This window comes from Schistocerca piceifrons, chromosome 11 (genome assembly GCF_021461385.2).
Source record: "Schistocerca piceifrons isolate TAMUIC-IGC-003096 chromosome 11, iqSchPice1.1, whole genome shotgun sequence".
In the NCBI taxonomy this organism is placed as follows: Eukaryota; Metazoa; Arthropoda; class Insecta; order Orthoptera; family Acrididae; genus Schistocerca; species Schistocerca piceifrons.
The window spans coordinates 35,037,082-35,058,832 of NC_060148.1; the positions used below are offsets into that span (position 1 = coordinate 35,037,082).

At 43.2% G+C, this 21,751-nt stretch overlaps 1 protein-coding gene across 2 annotated transcripts in view; it reads right to left on the bottom strand.

Moving 5' to 3' along the window:
- LOC124720430 (FYVE zinc finger domain protein UPA1-like) overlaps positions 1-21,751 on the bottom strand; it is a 602,177-nt gene that overhangs the window by 464,718 nt on the left and 115,708 nt on the right. The gene's annotated exons all lie outside the window — the stretch shown is intronic.

The window sequence follows — 21,751 nt, forward strand, 5'->3', positions numbered from 1 at the left end:
TCGCGGGCAAGTGCTCTACCAACTGAGCCACCCAAGCACGACTCACGCCCCCTCCTCACAGCTTTACTTCTGCCAGTACCTCGTCTCCTACCTTCCAAACTTTACAGAACCTCTCCTGCAAACACGGGACGTTTGGAAGGTAGGAGACGAGGTACTGGCAGAAGTACAGCTGTGAGGAGGGGGCGTGAGTCGTGCTTGGGTAGCTCAGTCGGTGGAGCACTTGCCCGCAAAAGGCAAAGGTCCCGAGTTCACTCATCAAACAACAGCGGACAATTGATACACTCGTTAGTATTTCTGTCAAACTGATTTCATGCCTAGTGCATGTCCCACTAAGGTCTCGTTTTCAAGACCCAACGTAAAATGCCTCCCCCTTGTTTTCTAACACAAGATTTACTAAGAAGATAGTAATAACTCAACATTATTGTAAAATGAATAGAGCACATCCACAACTCAAAATATCTACAAAAATAATAACAATAATAATAATACCATAACTAGTAATGAGTAAATTTTCCATAAAATAACTTTTTTTTGCTAATTTTTCTCTGAAAATAACTAGATCGTACAATCAATGCTTATTCCCAATCCATTCTGCCACACGTACAGATGTAGTGTACAAAGACTCAGAAAAAGCTAAACTGCAACAATAAACAGTGCAAGAAACAACTAACGAAATGTGACTGACAGACTCTCGAAAAATACACTCCTGAAAATTGAAATAAGAACACCGTGAATTCATTGTCCCAGGAAGGGGAAACTTTATTGACACATTCCTGGGGTCAGATACATCACATGATCACACTGACAGAACCACAGGCAACAGAGCATGCACAATGTCGGCACTAGTACAGTGTATATCCACCTTTCGCAGCAATGCAGGCTGCTATTCTCCCATGGAGACGATCGTAGAGATGCCGGATGTAGTCCTGTGGAACGGCTTGCCATGCCATTTCCACCTGGCGCCTCAGTTGGACCAGCGTTCGTGCTGGACGTGCAGACCGCGTGAGACGACGCTTCATCCAGTCCCAAACATGCTCAATGGGGGACAGATCCGGAGATCTTGCTGGCCAGGGTAGTTGACTTACACCTTCTAGAGCACGTTGGGTGGCACGGGATACATGCGGACGTGCATTGTCCTGTTGGAACAGCAAGTTCCCTTGCCGGTCTAGGAATGGTAGAACGATGGGTTCGATGACGGTTTGGATGTACCGTGCACTATTCAGTGTCCCCTCGACGATCACCAGTGGTGTACGGCCAGTGTAGGAGATCGCTCCCCACACCATGATGCTGGGTGTTGGCCCTGTGTGCCTCGGTCGTATGCAGTCCTGATTGTGGCGCTCACCTGCACGGCGCCAAACACGCATACGACCATCATTGGCACCAAGGCAGAAGCGACTCTCATCGCTGAAGACGACACGTCCCCATTCGTCCCTCCATTCACGCCTGTCGCGACACCACTGGAGGCGGGCTGCACGATGTTGGGGCGTGAGCGGAAGACGGCCTAACGGTGTGCGGGACCGTAGCCCAGCTTCATGGAGACGGTTGCCAATGGTCCTCGCCGATACCCCAGGAGCAACAGTGTCCCTAATTTGCTGGGAAGTGGCGGTGCGGTCCCCTACGGCACTGCGTAGGCTCCTACGGTCTTGGCGTGCATCCGTGCGTCGCTGCGGTCCGGTCCCAGGTCGACGGGCACGTGCACCTTCCGCCGACCACTGGCGACAACATCGATGTACTGTGGAGACCTCACACCCCACGTGTTGAGCAATTCGGCGGTACGTCCACCCGGCCTCCCGCATGCCCACTATACGCCCTCGCTCAAAGTCCGTCAACTGCACATACGGTTCACGTCCACGCTGTCGCGGCATGCTACCAGTGTTAAAGACTGCGATGGAGCTCCGTATGCCACGGCAAACTGGCTGACACTGACGGCGGCGGTGCACAAATGCTGCGCAGCTAGCGCCATTCGACGGCCAACACCGCGGTTCCTGGTGTGTCCGCTGTGCCGTGCGTGTGATCATTGCTTGTACAGCCCTCTCGCAGTGTCCGGAGCAAGTATGGTGGGTCTGACACACCGGTGTCAATGTGTTCTTTTTTCCATTTCCAGGAGTGTATATATAAAAAAAAGCACCAAATGAAATAATTACCTGGACAGTACAGTAATAGAAAAATAAAAGCAAAGAATGGATTGTCTCGTCTTTACAAGTAAAACGCAAACTGTAATTGTAAAACGAAAATTGTTATTTTGAAAATAAAAGTCTATATACGTTCAAAAAAAAAAAAAAAGTAAGTTCGAGTCTCGGCCCGGCACACAGTTTTAATCTGCCAGGAAGTTTCATATCAGCGCACACTCCGTTGCAGAGTGAAAATCTCATTCTGGAATTATTTTATGCCTGTTTGTTTTTAATGTTGTTGCTTTCTTTTTTCTTACCTCAATTTCTTTGCGATATAACTTGTGGCGATTTAATTCGCGTGAGCTGCTATGAAATTTTATTGTATGTATGTCTACTATCTTTCTTTTCTGCGATACATTCTTTGCTTTAGGAATAAACCTCATTGCCTTCAGATGTAGCGTCTGTGACTTAGATATGGCGTCGAACAAAGACATAGAGTAGAAAAATCTCTGGAGTGTGCACTGCGTGATGCTCACGTTGTCAACATTAAGCAGAAATTATCACGTGATCTCGGCATGACTCTTTTTAAGAACAGTTCATCTTGGCCATTGAGTCCCGTCAAAACGTTCCACAATGCATTTCAAATGGCGGCATTCAGTCAAGTCGTCAACAGACCGTCACATCTCGTCACGTCACGGCAGGTCAAGGTTTCCCGGGAAGGAAATGTCGACGGTATCATCGTCTGCTAACGTCGTAAGTTAACCTATTTTCCCGCACTCACGCGTGTTATAGTAGTGGATATTGTGCTTTGTATCTTCTTAATATTTCTTTTATTATTGTGCTTTATTTTCGTGGCAAATTGTAAATGTTTCATGCTGACTTGCAGGTTTTTTGCATTGGATGTTTTTACACAAGCAGTGTGAGATATCCGAAAGCGACAAACTTATTTAGGTTTGACAGTAACAGAACAGATGCCCACTATCCCACAGCGCAGATATGTCGACGTTTTGAAATGTTGTTTCACGTCTTAGCACAAACGAAACTGATAAAGAACATACCTTATGAGGTTTGCTTTGGCCATTAACAACCTTGTTTCCTCAGTGGCAATACTATACTCTCACACAGACTAAGGGAACTGACGCTACATGACGTGACAGACAGTGTGAACACACGCTGACGTGACGGTGCAGTGAGACGGCGCCCGCTCATTTTACTCATCTAAGCTGAGAGAAGAATTTATTCCAGGTATCGAATGCAATTTGTTATGGCGTCTACAAAACGCCTGTCCCAAATGCGCAGCACCTACGAAGGGACTCTGTCGGTACTAAGGATATGGCGGCATTCCAACTTTACGGACAGACATACGCCGCCCCGAGGTCACGTGCCCACTGTGGCAATGTGTGTCGACAACAGAAAATTAAATCCGTGCATCCGAATGCTCACCCTGTGGTCAAAGCCGAGGGTGAAACGGGACACTAGAATTTATTCATTGCTTTTTTACCGTTTGTGTGTCATTAAATGAGGCGTCTTTATCGTCCTTGCGCCAATGAAATTCGTATCCTTAACACCTGTGCAATGCTGTCACGTTATGTTGGCTTCTCATCTCCCTGGAACTGAAATAGTAGAGACTGCACGAATTCGAGCTGCTGATACTTTGATTCATTTCGCTGTCGACTTTGGCAAAGGCAAATTCTCGTACTTTTCTGTAGTATGGTACATATGACACATGGACATGTTTCTCATTTAAACCTGTGTATGATGTGGGTATTCCTTTTGCCATGTGTCACATTTTCATGCTATGAAGTGCTGTTTACACCTTGTAGACACAGAAAACACTCATCTTCCAAAGATGTATTTGTAAGTGTATTCACAGAAAACATAGTTATTCCAAAGATGTATGATTTTATGTACCTATGATCTTCCTGTGAACATGTCATCGTACAGGGACATACAATGCATGCTATTCATCTGTGGCCATCAGTCAATCAGTATCTTCCATAGTATATTTTCAGACCAAATTCCCCAAACATGTAACTACTGTACTAATGTTCATTCTGTGGCTCGATTATTTAATGACTGGAAAACATATTTGCTACCTGTTTGTCATATATTTAGACGATTTTGGATTTTCTGCATGCTGCACATCCATTTCAATAGATCTCAACGATGACTTCACTTAACAATGTCTAATTATACCGAATGAACGTGATAATGACTTAAGAACAAAACCATGATATTAATATAGGAAGAGGAAGTCTGTACAGTCAGAAGGCGGAAGTATCATTCAAGAGCTGTGATCGTCATTGATTAATGCTGTGTTTCATTTCGGTGATATGTAATTTACAGCAGTGAGCATCATTAACCCGTGACCTCTTACACACTTCTGTGTACTGTTATCTGATAGGTTCGCCGACGACGAGTTCATCTAGCAGCCTACGCATGAGCAATATCTCGCTGGCAATGTCATGAGCAATTGTTGCCAGTAATTGGTCACAAAACACACCAGCGATTTATATAGCAATTTTAATCAGTAATTCGAACGCCACTAGGTCTGGAACACCTGCTACCGGAAATTACGTGGAGTGATGAGCAAAATCTCGCATGTCGGTTAATATTCGCAGAAAAACAAGATTTTAAATGTATTAACGTTGTTTTGGGATGTTACCGACTGAAAATTGTAACATGTCAACTAAAATGGTGCTCAGACTTAAACTATCTGCTCTTCTTCCTTTTCCGTTATCTTGGTATTTCTAACAAGGCGTCAGGATTAACACATCGCAGCTTATATGTATTATGGGTATTTTATGCTGTACTACATTGTTGTCAGTTAATTTTTCTCAAAATTTCCCTGGAAAGAACTACTCGTGACAATTCAAACCTATTCGTGAAAAATGCGTGTTTCTCCTAACTCGTACACGTTTTTAAGGCATAATATCCAGGAACCCATAACAGAGAGAAAAAAATCGTAGATGCAAGTTTGGAGAAAAATGCTCTACAAAATCTATTGACACTGCTTCTACCGAAATTTCCACTGGAAAGTAGACATATAGGGAAAAACATTTTGTCGCGATTTCGGCTGGTTTTTCGAATGTGACCACATGCACACGTCCGCTCTAATGTCGAGACCTTAGATTTTACAGCAGGGGTAAGTTAATATAACATACTAAAAATCTGGAACTACCGGAATAAATGCGATCGCGGATTAATGGCATTGAGCTACAGGTTGTTCGGAATTTCCGGTTACAAACTTCTAATACTTGTAGAGGGGAGTGGGTACATAATATTTTGAACAAAAACCCGTGGCCGAAAACGTACGGTCTGTGTTCAGCTGTTGAATTCATCCACTTCTACTTGAGGAATTGTATTATGCGTTGTTGTTGTGGTCTTCAGTCCAGAGACTGGTTTGATGCAGCTCTCCATGCAGCTATCCTGTGCAAACTTCTTCATCTCCAAGTACGTATTGCAACCTACATCCTTCTGAATCTCCTTAGTGTATTCATCTCTTCGTCTCCCTCTGCGACTTTTACCCACAGCGCTGCCCTCCAATACTAAATTGGTGATCCCTTGATGCCTCAGAGCATGTCCTGCCAACCCATTCCTTACTCTAGTCAAGTTGTGCCACAAATTTCTCTTCTCCACAATTCTGTTCAGTACCTCCTCATTGCTTATGTGATCTACCCATCTGATCTTCAGCATTCTTCTGTAGCACCAAATTCCGAAAGCATCTATTCTCTTCTTGTCTTAACTATTTATTGTCCATGTTTCACTTCCATACATGGCTACATCCATACAAATACCTGCAGAAACGACTTCCTGACGCTTAAATCTATACTCAATGATAACAAATTTCTCTTCTTCAGGAACGCTTTCCTTGCCATTGCCAGTCTACTTTTTATACTTCGATCATCATCAGTTATTTTGCTCCCCAGATAGCAAAAGTCATTTACTACTTCAAGTGTCTCATTTCCTAATCTAATTCCCTCAGCATCACATGATTTAATTCGACTACATTCCATTATCCTCGTTTTGCTTTTGTTGATGCTCATCTTATATCCTCCTTTCAAGATACTGTCCATACCGCTCAAATGCTCTTCCGGGTCCTTTGCTGTCTCTGACAGAATTACGATGTCATCGGAAAACCTCAAAGTTTTTATTTCTTCTCCATGGATTTTAATTCCTACACCAAATTTTTGCCGGCCGAAGTGGCCGTGCGGTTAAAGGCGCTGCAGTCTGGAACCCCAAGACCGCTACGGTCGCAGGTTCGAATCCTGCCTCGGGCATGGATGTTTGTGATGTCCTTAGGTTAGTTAGGTTTAACTAGTTCTACGTTCTAGGGGACTAATAACCTCAGCAGTTGAGTCCCATAGTACTCAGAGCCATTTGAACCATTTGAACACCAAATTTTTCCTTTGTTTCCTTTACTGCTTGCTCAATATACAGATTGAATAACATCAGGGATAAGCTACAATCCTGTCTCATTCCCTTTACACCCACTGCTTCCGTTTCATGCCCCATAACTCTTATAACTGCCACCTGGTTTCTGTACAAACTGTAAATAGCATTTCACTTCCTGTATTTGACCCCTGCCACCTTCAGAATTTGAAAGAGAGTATTCCAATCAACATAGTCAAAAGCTTTCACTATGTCTACAAATGCTAGAAACGTAGGTTTGCCTTTTCTTAATCTATCTTCTCAGGTAAGTCGTAGGGTCAGAATTGCCTCACGTGTTCCAACATTTCTATGGAATCCAAACTGATCTTCCCCGAGGTCAGCTTCTACCAGTTTTTCCATTCGTCTGTAAAGAATTCGTGTTAGTATTTTGCAGCCATGACTTATTAAGCTGATCGATCGGTAATTTTCACATCTGACAACACATTCTTTCTTTGGGATTGGAATTATTATATTTTTCTTGAAGTGTGAAGTCTTGAAGGCCTGTCTCATACATCTTGATCACCAGATGGTAGAGTTTTGTCAGAGCTTGCTCTCCCAAGGCCATCAATAGTTCAAATGGAATGTTGTCTACTCCCAGGCCTTGTTTCGACTTAGGTCTTTTAGTTCTCTGTCAAACTCTTCACGCAGTATCATGTCTCCCTTTCCATCTTCAACTACGACCTTTTCCATTTCCGTAATATTGTCCTCAAGTACATCACCCTTGTATTGACCCTCTATATACTCCTTCCACCTTTCTGCATCCCCTTCTTTGCTTAGAACTTTTTTTCGATCTGAGCTCTTGATATTCATACAAGTGGTTCTCTTTTCTCCAAAGTTCTCTTTAATTTTACTGTAGGTAGTATCTATCTTCCCCTCAGTGAGATAAGCCTCTACATCCTTACATTTGTCCTCTAGCCATACCTGCTTAGCCATTTTGCACTTCCTGTCGATCTCATTTTTGAGACGTCTGTATTTCTTTTTGCCTGTTTCATTACTGTATTTTTATATTTTCTCCTTTCATCAATTAAATTCACTATTTTTTCTGTTACCCAAGGATTTCTACTAGCCCTCGTCTTTTTATCTACTTGATCCTCTGCTGCCTTTACTATTTCAACTCTCAAAGCTACCCATTCTTCTTCTACTGTATTTCTTTCTCCCGTTGTTGTCAATTGTTACCTAACGCTCTCTCTGAAACCCTCTACAACCTCTGATTCTTTCAGATTATCCAGGTCCCATCTCCTTAAATGCCCACCCTTTTGCAGTTTGTTTAGTTTTAATCTACAGTTCATAACCAATAGATTGTGGTCAGAGTTCACATCTGCCCCTGGAAATGTCTTACAATTTAAAACCTGGTTCCTAAATCTCTGTCTTGCCATCATATAATCTACCTGAAGCAGTCCAGTGTCTCCAGGCCTCTTCCATGTATACAACTTTCTTTCACGATTCTTGAACCAAGTGTTAGCTATGATTAAGTTATGATCTGTGCGAAATTCTACCAGGTGGGGTCCTCTTTCATTCCTTACCCCCATTCCATATTCACCTACTACTTACCCTTCTCTTCCTTTTCCTACTATCGAATTCCAGTAAACTATGACTATTAAATTTTCGTCTCCCTTCACTATCTGAATAATTTCTTCTATCTCATCATACATTTCATCAATCTCTTCGTCATCTTCGGAGCTAGTCGGCATATAAACTTGTACTACTGTGGTAGGCGTGGGCTTAGTGTCTATCTTTGTTACAATAATGTGCTCACTGTACTGTTTGTAGTAGCTTACCCGCGCTCCTATTTTTTTATTCATTATCAAACCTGCTCCCTATTTGATTTTGTATTTATAACCCTGTATTCACCTGACCTGAAGTCTTGTTCCTCCTGCCACCGAATTTCACTAATTCCCACTATATTTAACTTTAACTTATCCATTTACCTTTTTAAATTGTCTAACCTACCCGCTCGATTGAGACGTAACACATTACAATTATTGGGTAACAGTTCGAAAGGAAGCATAACGAAACATCCACTTATCACTATAATACATTAGTTTGTATCAACACACTACGCCCTTCCTTACACGTCGGTGATTACATACAAGCATCGGAGTCATGCTGGCTTTCATATTCTTTGCAGCAACACCCTCATACTGAAATTTTTAGATCGCTATTTACAGCTCCTCTCAAAATACGGAAAGTAAAGAGCTGGCCGTAGAAGCGATTTGCTTCACGGTATCGAAGATGAAGAAGAGGTCACAGCTCTTAAGGTAAGTGCTTTAGAGCACACGTTTGCTAAGGCTTTTTTGTTTCGAGTGATTGCCGCTGGAATATCCGCGAATATCGAAGGTCCCTGCTGAGACACCTTCTGCATTTGTGTCTGTCAGGTATATTGTAGCGCTAACAGTAGCCCGGCAGTCATTTCAGGCTTCACAATATAGTTGGCGGCACTGCTGCACCAACTGGTTGTCACCAACCCGACACCACAGCACCACAGCTATCGATTCGTTCAGTACAGCGTTTTCGAATTCAGATCATTCGTGTGCCGCGCAAGGTATGATGAAGATAAAAATGTCGTCAGCGTCAAAGTAGGGGCCATCAAATTCGTAACACGTATTTCCTGATTCGCATATCGGAAAAACCCAAGCCACAAAAGGCATTCGATATGACCAGAAAGGCATGCTGTTATGGCATTGACGACAACACATCAAAGTTTTCTATTTGTTGTGAAAGACAATCAATAGTTACTGTATCGGTTCTGCCTATGAAGGTTGTAATGTATACTGACTATTGTGGAACAGGGAGAAACAGAGAGAGAGAGAGAGAGAGACAAAACGCTAAAAACTATCTGCTTTTCGAGCACATATGTGATTCATACATGTTAAATGGCGTAAGACAAATGTCACGAACTACATACGAACATTTCAGCTCATTTCCCACCTGATCTGGAGGCGAGTAACTCACACCGCAAAAATTCGCAACTGCGACTGGTTACCATCACAGCTGTCTCCGCTCTCCTGCTGACTGGTGAATTATTCTTACCTTTGCGCCGAGAAAACTTCCTTGTCCACACTGAGAACTGAAATTCAAATCTCGTGTTACCGATTTCTTTAAAAGAAAACTAGTAACTTCGAATTCTCTTTTTATGCAGGTGTCTATTACAGAACAACCATGACTAAAGCCGAAAAGGAGTAAATAAGATTTTAGAGCCGCGTTTCTCGACCTTTTCGACTCTTTGGCACACCAACTTACGTGACACCCCTGCATCTGACCATTTTTCGTAGATGCAGAAAAGCGAACACATTATGTTCATACAATACATCTTTTTATTATTATGCGTGTAATAATGATGAGTGATTTCTCTCGAATTCAGCTATTCCAAGAAATGGTTTGGCGATAAATTTTTTGTGGTCAAGATGTTTTATCTGCGGACCACGGGAACAAAAAGGACTCCGCCCGAACACGCTTTGAAGGCACAACGGTTCCGACCAGCCGCCGTGTCATCCGAGGCTCACAGGCATTACTGGATGCAGGTAGGGATGGGCATGTGGAGAGCACACCGCTCTCCAGGCTGTTGCCAGTTCTGGTGACCTATGTCGCTGCTTCTCACTCGAGTAGCTCCTCAGTTTGCCTCACGAGGGCTGAGTGCGCCCCGCCTGCCAACAGCGCTCTGCAGACCCGGACAGTGACCCAGCCAGGTGCCAGCCAAGCCCGACAGCGCTTAACTCAGGTGATCAGATGGGAACCGGTGTTACCACTTCGGCGAGGCCGTTTGCTGGAAGATCAGAAGGCACTGAGGATCCTACGACACACCTGACGTGTATTTGTGTATATCGCGTCGCAGCGGCTGCGTGTTGTCTAACCACAGTCTGGAGTTAACAGGTTACTCTCACCACACTGGTGCCCGTTTTCCTTATGCACAGCGACGGCAGCGCCCCAAGCGGACAGTAACCAGCACTCCTGAAGACGATAGGGGATGAGAGCCGGCAGTAGTGTGTGTGTGATGACTTACAACACAGTTTTCACAAGAGGCAGCGCGTGTAGTGCAGTAAAAATCGGCATCAACTAAAAAACTGCGCCGTATTTGTCTCTCTTTAGTTTGCTAAAGACCTCGGGAGGTACAGAGTGGTACATTAAGCGGGGTTTACACGGGCAGGTATCGGCCGCGCACGTCAACTTACACATGTAAAGGTGCACGTGTGGACACCTAAAATAGCACGTCGTAGCAACTGGCGCATGTGGAGATGAAAACTGAATCCAGGTGTACCTAGTATCTTGGCTCGTTTTGACTTTAGCCATTTACCTACCTTCGTGCAAAATTTGAACCCATTTATGCAAGTTAAAAGTACAGAAGCTGCACGTTTCAAAAAATTCGCGGAAAAACGTTTTTTCTGAATGCTGTTGCACGCAAAATGCTATCGCTGCAACTACAAATGGTGCCATTAGCTGTGCACTAGTTTCATCCCAATTAAAATCTTTTGCAAAACGAATTAATCGCATTCCACAACTTGCCTGGGCGCCAGCTCGGGGTCGTCGTTCGAATCTCGCTTAATACATTACTCTGTAACGTAGCTGCACTAAGACAGATGTCGAATGGCTACACAAATGGCCGCCGGTTCGAAGTAAACCAAAGGCAGTTAACCCTACGCAGCCAGCTCAGACAGGAACCGAGCACCAACACCTCCCTCCCTCCCTCCCCCCACCCACACACACTGTTACAGTGGTCCTGCGCTGTAACGATAAGTAGCCCGGGACGGGAAAAACAGTCTCGTAGCGAACGTAATTCAATGATTACTGTCAGTCATAACAAAAAAGTTAATCGAACTGTCGATTTGAGAACAACTACGGCGATGGTACTAGTCCCACGTTACCCAGTATACGTATTGGCAAAAATGTTACTCCAATTCTATCCAGTTAATGAATTTTTCGCCCCTGTATTTTGCACGGCGCGTCTTTTTCAGTAAGCCGAAATTAAACCTCCTGGGAGATTAAAACTGTGTGCCGAGATTCGATCTCGGTCCGGCACACAGTTTCAGTCTGCCAGGAAGTTCCATATCAGTGCTGACTCCACTGCAGAGTGAAAATGTCATCGTGGAAGCCAAAATTAGACGCACCTGTGCAACTGTGTTTTGTTAGTCTGCTGAGGATGACAACCAGATTCGCAGTGTGTCTCAAACTAACCGGTGCTCTTTCACCCTGCACTCAACACAGAGCATTTTCTTAGAGCAGGGTTGCCCAATCTGTGTCCTGTGGAACATTGATGCTCCGCGAGGACAGAATATGTGCTCCACGAAAAAATGTTTATAACATGGCCAGTTTTTTCGTGAACACCTTGACGATATTAATTTTTATTTCATTTTATTATGATTACTGTGTTATTAGTCATGAGTTAAATTGAAGTAATCACTGAATAAAACAAATCCTTCTCATTTTTTAAAGTTTTTTTTAACATTCAAAACAAAAAAGGCGTTCCGTAAAAGTACCAGCATTCTCGAAGAGTTCCGTCAGAGGAAACGTTTGGAAACCCCTGTGTTAGATGGGTACTTGATATTACGTTACAGTGTTTGTGCCACGCCTTGTCCGTCTCTGCGCTATATTCGGAGTAGATAAAAGTGAGGCAAAGTACCTTAGGTTTCAGAGCAGTGTGTTCTGTACGAAGCTTAACAGAGCGGCACAACGAATGGAACCCTATACGAAATGGGCAGTGGCGAAATACTCCGTGTTGGTGAAAGAGATGTAGGAGAGACGAGCACTACCGCAAAACACAAGGACAACAGACTCTTTCTCTCTCAGGAGTTTTCCATCTTCAAGATGTCCTCTCTGAAAATGGGTAGGTCGTAGATTTGTGTTTACAGACAGGGAAGGTAATATTGTTGAGTTTACTGGATTACAGCGAACGACATTCTGTGCTCCTTCTTCTACATTCGAGGCATACAAGGGTTTGTAAGGGTGAGTGACGCGTGTAGGTAGAGTGCACAACACGAGGGCATTAAGACAAGAAATGGAGAACGGAGCAGCCGGCTGCGGCGGCCGTCGAACTGGAAGCTTTGAACCGAAGTTCGCCTCGTGCGCAGCTGTGCGCCGCCGGTGTAGTGCGCTGCTTCGTGAGGAAAGCCTTCGTAGGGCGAGCACGGCGTGGCTGAGTCCGCGGGGGGCGCAGCCGGGGCGCTGCTCCAGTGGCAGGGGGGGGGGGGGGGGGCTTACGTTCGGAGCAAGGTGCGGAAGCTTAGGGACGGTACGTTTTTGTAGTACACTCCGCAAACGAAAGTAAAGTAGAATAATACACATTACTTTGTTGTGCCAAGCAACTAGGAAAGTGTTTTCAATGCCGTTCCGCTCCCCACACAGGGTGGAATGGACCTCGACTTTTCCTCTTTTTTTTTTAAGTTTCTTCGATGACACGTCTTAGAGGTGAGCTGGGATCCACCGTCCTCGCTGCCTGTGCCAGCACACGAGTCACCAGCCCACTGTTTGCTCTTCTGTCGGGCAATCCGTCCCTCAGTTGGAGTCCGGTACAATTCCTTGCGATATGTTCATGCCGCATCTTCGTCGTCTTCGGATGTTTCATTTTCTGTAGAGTCAATTTGTTTTTCTTTTGTGTTCCTCTTCTGTAAGGGAAGACATGTTTCTTTTCCTTTCTTCTTCTCTTCTCCAGCCAGCAGCCTGATCTCTGCTCTACTCTATTCTGTTCAGATTCTTTAGTTTAAGTGCTTTCTTGGTCGCTTGTTGTACCTCATTCACGTAGGCAGATGATGTGAGAATAGCGGTTCGACCTGTCTTTCTCGTCACTCTCAGCTGCTCTGAATACTGGCGTGACATTTTCCGGGGTAAAACCAGGGACGGTTGACCCAGTGGAGTTACTTATGGACAAATTTGGAGAGTCAGGCGTCAAAGAACACTGACGTCTTTGCTCCAGCTCAGTATTTTGTAATCTGGCGCTGCAGTCAGATTGCGCGAGTCCACGAGATGCGTCGGGGGAGTCAGTGGGAGCGTCAGTGCGTGGGTTTTGCTGAACGGTCGGCTGAAGGCTTCTGGGTGGCGGCGGAATACCAGTCGTCGCGGCTGGTGGCAAGTCACCGCCTGAAAAGGCGTCGAGGTTCGTTGGCCAAACACCAGTCTTCTGAAATCATTTCATTGCAGTTCTCATGTTGGCAGCAAACACGTAGGATGAGATTTGCCACAACATAACATATTTCCCCGGGTTCTATCTTAACCACCTTCTCAGTTTGTCATCATAATATGGGCATTTGGAGCCGAAGGCCCACAAACCTTTACGCATGGCCTGGGCCCGTCAACACCGACATTGGACTGTTGATGACTCGAAACATGTTGCCTGGTTGGATGAGTCTCTTTTAAACTGATCGAGTGGATTGACGTGTAGAGCTATGGACGCTGCGTGTCAGCAGTGGACTCTTCAAGCTGGTGGAGGCTCTGCAAAGGTGTGGGGCGTGTGCAGCTGGAGTAACGTGGAACCGCTGATACCTGTACATACGACTCTGACAGGTGACACATACATAAGCGTCCTGCCTTGTCGCCTGCATCCATTCATATCCATTGTGCATTTCGACGGACTTGGGCAATTGCAGCAGGACAGTGCGACACCCCTCACGTCCAATATCGCTACAGAGCGGTTGCAGGAACACACTTCTGAGTCCAAGCACTTCCGCTGGGCACCAAACGCCCCTTAGTGAGCATATCTGCGGTGCCTTGCAACGTGCTGTTCAGAAGAGATCTCCACCCCCTCGTACTCTAACGGGTTTATGGGCAGCAGTGCAGGATCCATGGTGTCAGTTCCCTCCAGTACTACTCCAGACATTACTGGAGCCCATGCCACGTCATGTTGCGGCACTTCTGCGTGCTCGCAGGGGCCCTACACGCCATTGGGCAGGCGTACCAGTTTCTTTGGCTGTTGGGTGTATTATATTCTGCTACCTCAAATGCTCTCTACTGATTCATATATGAGAAGTAGTAACAGAGTTGTTCTCCACTGATTTACCACAGCAGGTTACCAAGCGTCTTCTGGCTGCCGCCATTTACTCTCCCATCGGCTGCTTTTTGTCTGCAGACAGAACATGCGATACTCGAAAACTGGCTTCGAGCGGTAGAGAAATGAGTACTTCTTTCTTTCATTTGATGAAAAAGATATCTACAGATTCCTATAAGAAATGTAGTATATCTGCATAGGTACCCCTGAAGCCACCGTATGGTGCGTGGCCGAGGGCACCCTGTACAACTACTTGTCAGTTACTCTCCTCTTCCACTCGCAGACAGAGCGAGGCAAGAACGACTCTCCATATGCCTCTGTATGAGTCCTAATTTCTCGTATCTTCTCTTTGTGGACCTTACGAACAATGCTTGTTGGTGGCACTGGAATCGTTCGGCTGTCAGCGTCGAATGCCTGCTTCCTAAATTTTCTGAATAGCGTTTCTCCAAAAGAACTATTATATCGAGTGCGTTTTATTTGGAAAGTGAACATGCCCTACTCAAAAAATAGCTTCAAGAGGTAGGGAAATGAGTACTTCCTTGATTCGTTTGGTAAGTAATAACGTCTGGTTTGCATTGTACGAAACGTAGTAATAGGGTTGTTCTCCTCTTCTTTATCAGCAGGTTAACGACCTCCTTTTGACTGCCAATATTTACTCAGCAATCGACAGCCTTTTTCTTGCGAAGATGAGATGCGTTACACGAAATCTGGCTTTCAAATGTAGAAAAATGAGTACTTCCTTCTATCGGATGTTAAGTAATTAGATCTGGTTAAAATTTTTAATATTACATTCTGCTGCGTCAAATAATATCTACAGATTCCTATGTGAAATGTAATTTTGAAAGTTTCCTTTAAAATAATTGCTTTCATTTTATTTGAGATTTCGTACTAGTTTCCTGTTTAGCCTTCGCTGCATTTCCAATAACGAGAGAAACGTAATATAATTGTCTGCCAGAATGCGACATGTTGCATAATCGTTCTAAAAATGTGAACTTTACTATTAATCTCTTTGATTAAATTAAGTTGTCCCTACGCGTTAATGATCTGCCAAATAATGCTGTTCATGAAATGGTCTCTGTGCTCTGATAATTTTCGTAGCAAACAAACAGATCGTGAAATGAAAATATCTCACCTGGTAATTTAACTGCTTGGAAACGCAGTGCTTGGTGCTCTCTGCAAGCCAGTTGCGAATTTCTGACTACAGTTGCTGAGAGCCCAGTGCAATGCTCCAGACAGCAAGTAAACTATTTCACACACATCACTGAGTGAGGCAGTCCTTAAATGAAAATGACTTGGATCGAGGTTGTGGACAATGCTCGTAGATGAAATGTCTCTTTAACCAGCTTTTTTTTTTAAATTATCTGATATATTATTACTCGTATGCAGTTCATATTACAACATTTATTAACGCTGACAAAGGACGACACCGATACCAAACTCTCACTCTCACAAACGTTAGACAGATAATCAATAAACATGAAAAATACCTCACAGTGAAAATCACACAATATTTACTGAAAAACCTCAAGTTCCCTCATGTGGATGTCTCATTCAACAGTGGATCTAGTTACGTGTGACTGCGGTGTCACTAAATAAGTAATGTTACCTTCATTCCTCTTCATACTCTTCCCTGATCTCATTTCATTCCAAATCACTGGTCAAGTCTTCCCCCCCTGTCTCACAATATCCAGCCACAGTTCACTTTAACTCAGACGCACCCACGCCCACCTCCACGGCTGCTCTGCCACGAGTCCCCTGCTCGGCGCCTGCCTCGCTACCCCTCTGACGTCACAACTCCCGCGCTCCTCGCTGCCACGCAGACTCTGGCCAAAGACTGCCCGTGGAGAATGAGAGACTCAAGATTGTCGTTTGGCGTCTCAGACACACATAGTACGTATAAAATACTGAAATGCAAATGGCAAACTCACAGAAGGTCGGAAGAAGAGTTTTAAGGAAAATTCTGGGGGCTAAAAGAAACGATAATGACGAGTACAGGTTAAGACCAGAGTGCTGTACTTGAAAACTGAAAAACTAACTGATGTAATGTGGAAGAGAAGATTACAGTTTTTTGGAGGTATATTCGGAATGGATAAGAACAGACTAACCAAACGTATATTCACATTACTCTATAGCTACAAATCCTACCCCACATGGTTCATAGAGACTGCAAAGGACAAGGAAAACGCTGGAATGACAATAGACATAATAGAAAACAGAACACATTTCAGAAAGTCAGTACAAAAGGCAGAATTTCAGGAGGGAAAGAAAACAACTAGACGAGAGTGGACTCGACAAGAAACGGAACAACACACTAAAAGGAGGAAGGAAATTTGGAAACTAAGGAAATCTAATACAATGAAGAGTAGCCAAAGCTGATTCATCGTACCGTCCAAATAGGTTATTCTAAAGAAGAGGAAGAAGAAGAAGAAGAAGAAAAAGAAGAAGAAGAAACTCATAGTAGATCTATTTCACTATCTCACAGCCTCTCTGGGCAGAACTTTGCAGGATGATTTTTACACATGCTGAAGATTGTACTGAAAACTTCGTCTACGTAATATTACACGAAAATAGTAGTAAGCTAGGAAGTGGTATAGTATACTATAAATAAATATATAGAGATAACAGAATATGCAATGTATACATGTTAAGTGCGTATATGCACTATAAAGAAGTTTTGTAAGCAACAGCGCTCTGTCGCTCATAAATTAATTTGGAAAAATCATCGTACATTTCGCGCTCAGCTGCACTCCAAATATAAAGCTGATTACACTGGTGCTCAGGTGTATTTAGAATGCGCTACATTTCGTTTGGAAGCAGTGTGCACAAGTTAAAGAAAATTGTCCACTAGATTTGTGTGCACTAGTTCTAAAGTCATTAATTGTGGGAAAAATGACACTGACGGCATTTTCCTTTGCCGTTATTCTGCACAAAATGTCGTGAGACTGGCTGTGATTACGTCGTCTTTTTGTCGTGGCAAATGTGTATCGAAGCAATGTCTTTTCGTGGTTTTCGTACACGAAGCTGCTGGCACGAGTGTACACAGTGCGCTACGCAGATCATGCTGGAGTGTCTTCCAGCACTCACTCACAGCGCTGTGATATCTGACCAGGTGAGAGCGGCGCACCCTGACTGTGTGGGGGGCGGCTGAGGGCGGACTCGGTGGACGCTGCACCTGTCCATAATGAATCCTGTGACAACTCAGAACCAGACCGCTCACAAAAGGTACTTCCACGTCACTTTAACAAAATGTCTGTGAAGCCATCTAAAATCACGATAACCCATTTGGCTTGCCGTCGGAAAGAAAACGTCCATAATACGTCCAACTGTCTCACAGTGCAGAGAATATCTCTACTCGAGTCCATCAATGTGCTGTTTTCGCAAAGTACGTGTATCCTGCTACAACGCAGTGAAAGAAAATAAATCTTTTACATTTATCTGAATTGCATATGGTGAATTCTCAGATTAAAAAACAAAGAATAACAAGCATTTCTTACGAATATTCAAATTACAATATACACTGCTGTGTCGGCAGTGACATGTCAGACAGAATAATCATAATCAAAATCGGCTTCACGCTGTGAGAGAAAAAAAACATTAAAATACAGTAACCACTACACGTACAATGCGTTGTGAGAATATCAGTAGGCAAACATTGTCGCCAGTCTTCTTAGTTTTCACACGAGCATGCGTCTGCCACCCGTGTTCTTATGCAAGCGTACAATACTGATTTATGCAGCGCGTATGTTTTCATATACTCGAGTAGATGCCCATAAGGATACAGGCTAAAGGGAGGGAAAGGAATGGAATGTGAACAATATTTTACTTCTGTAGAGAAAACAAAAAGAAATTATTACGTGTGTCTTTTGCCTGTGACTCACAAAACATAAAGCAAATGACAAAGTGTTCACAAAACCTATGCACGTGCCAATTACTTAAAACTGCCCCAAATGCAAAATTTAAGTGGTATCAGGAAGAGTACGTAATATCTACGAAAAAGTAAAGTCAAGGTGCAGAACGGAAACAATTAAGAATTTGAAACTTCCTGGCAGATTAAAACTGTGAGCCCGACCGAGGCTCGAACTCGAGACCTTTGCCTTTCGCGGGCAAGTGCTCTACCAACTGAGCTACCGAAGCACGACTCACGCCCCCTCCTCACAGCTTTACTTCTGCCAGTACCTCGTCTACTGTAAAGCTGTGAGTACGGGGCGTGAGTCGTGCTTCGGTAGCTCAGTTGGTAGAGCACTTGCCCGCGAAAGGCAAAGGTCTCGAGTTCGAGCCTCGGTCGGGCTCACAGTTTTAATCTGCCAGGAAGTTTCATATCAGCGCACACTCCGCTGCAGAGTGGAAATCTCATTCTGGAATTAAGAATTTATCTCTTTCCGATTAAGTCTGTTATCTAGAGGCGAAAAAGAATGAGAAACGGTATTATCCTATAAATGAGAAAAAAATACACTAGCGCAAGCAAAGTCAGAAATTCATCAAAGCAAGTGCATCGTAATAAGAGTCTTCAACCCTTCTCATTGCTGTTCACAAAAAAAATTCATATTTTTGAAACAATGTGTTTATCTTCCTGTAAATTCATAGCCTTGTATTATCGTTTTGCAACACCTTTTCTCAAACCATTAGAAGTACTACTCGTCAGAGATACAGACCAAAACATGATCAACAAGGAATGCAACAAGGGCAAAATCACCATGTAGTCCGTGACAATCCCTAACATCGATATGCCACTTCATATCATAAATAATAAACGTCTGCATAATAATCATAAAAAGATCACTATTCTCACTTCCTATTATCTCATCGTATTCTCATTATAAAAATCTATAAATCATTGCTACACATACTTCATCTATAATGAAGCCTTAAGTCTTCACCTCACGTACGACATCTACAATAAAATTCTGACAGTGAATGAAGAAATCCTGGTTATATCTCAGGGTTTGAGTATCTCAGTGCAAGACGCTTAAATTGAATATCTGCTCCGATTACTGACAGTACGTGTTATACCTGTGAAAAAAATATATACTCTACCTGTTTTATCAGTACTGTCTGGAATCCGTTGTTCCATACTTCTGTACGTTAGCCTGTAAGAGAAAATGCTTTGCGACGCGCAAAATTCTATTTATTGTTTCTCGTGTTGGTTTTATCTTCTGTGGTGCCTTTGTCACTGAGGGAAAAATCATTGCTGTCTTCTTTTACGTAATCTCTGCTTGTAAAATGATGTAGTGTAAAGATCGGGGTGAGTTACGTTAGAGCATGACGTGATGTGTGCTCTGTTGTATCTATTACATAAAAATCATGACAGTGAAAATTAACATACAAAGTGGCTTGTACTTATAGTACTGTATGAGAAAAAATTGTTATTTTCATGTACACATACATGTCAGTGAAACAAAAACTGTAGAAAAAGCTTAACTACTACTTGCAAACGCTTGACGTCATTAGAGAGTGAAATACGTGTTGTCAGAACATAAGTGTTGTATATTGGAATGGTGTAGTCATCTCAAGGAAGAGTAGAAAGTCAAATAATTATACAATGAAAGGTTTTATATTGGTGAGGTGATGGAAACCTCTGGAAACTTTCGTTCTGAGTGTTTCAAGATGTACTGCGTTCGGAAGTTTGATCCGTCGACTCCGAAATCGTCCGTTATACAGGAATACAAATATTTGACACCTGTTCTTTGCTTTAGAAGACAAAGGGTGTGCTCGAACTAAAACTTTTTGTCCAACTTTGAATTTTCTATTGTGACTTACCTTCTTTATTAGCATTTTCCTTTTCTCAGCTGCCTTTTTTGTATTAGTAATTGCAATGTCATTCAGTTCACGATGACGTAAACATTGTGACTTGCGGAGAGAAAGAAGTTCTTTTATTTTGTCTGGCGGATTTTTATTCTTCAAAACTAAATGCAGCGAGAGCAAAGTTGAATCATTAGAAATTCCATGAACGGTGTGCTGAAATATCTGCCCCTTCAGTGTGTTGTTTGGTTCGTCTGTTGCTGCTTCACAAGTGTCTACCTTGGCTTTGATTCTTCACCTGTATTGGCGAGAGCAAAAGACGTGTCGGTGAAAAATTGTGTATACCATTGTGTATTGTTTGTGTGTGGAAAAAGCTCCAATCTGTTAATTTCCTGTTCCTCGATGGAAATGCTCTTCTCAAACTCTAATGCAACTTGCTGGTTATTGTTGCATAGTAGAATAGAAGAGTCTTTAAAGCCCAAAATCGCTTCATCTTCTATCAAGAAATCCATACCCAGCATAACTTCCGTTATTAAATGTGGGATGATCAAAAACCCTGCATAAAATGTGTGGCCATGAAGAGTAAATTTTGAGTGTCCTCTAACTTTAGTCCTTTGTAACGGGATCGTAGAGCAAGAATTACTGGCATTGCGTTCATTACATGCTGCATCACAAAACAGTGTAACTGGAGAGCCGTAGTCAGTTGCTGCGGTGAAATTATGCGAGTCAGTTGGTACGTTTATAACCGGACGGTACACATTCATTTGTTGCTGTTTCTTTGTCCTGCAATAGCGTGTGTCTTATGTCTGCCAACGAGATGATACGCTCTGTTACTGTGTTCATATTGTAAAAATGTGCAAACTCATTAAATCCTGAACTTTACTGTTAATCTCTTGAACTAAACAAAGTTGTCCCTGTGCTTCAATGGTCTGCCAAATAATGTTGTACATGAAATGGTCCCTGTGCGCTGATCATTTTCGTAGCAAACAGATCGTGAAATGGAAATGTCTCACCTCGTAATGTAAGTGCTTGGAAACGCAGTGCTTGCTGCTCTGCGCACGCCAGTTGCAAAGTTCTGACTGCAGTTGCTGAGAGCTTACAGCCGATGCTCCAGCCAGCAAGTAAACTGTGTTATACACACCACTGAGTGAGAGACTGCTTTAAATAAAAACGACATGGACTGAGGATGTGGACAATGCTCTTAGGTGAAATATGCCCCGACAAACAGTTTTTACATTAACTGATACATTATTAATTCTATGAAATTTATGTTACAACATGCATTAACATTGAAAAAGGACAACATTGATGTCAAATGCTTACTCTCACAATTGTTAGAAAAATAATTGACAGACATGAAAAAACCCTTACAGTGAAAATTAAGCAATCTTTAATGAAAAATCTCAATTCCCTTCACATGGCTGTCTAATTCAACAATGAATCTAACTACGCGCGACTGCAGTGCCACCAAATAAAAAAATGTTTCCTTCATCCCAGC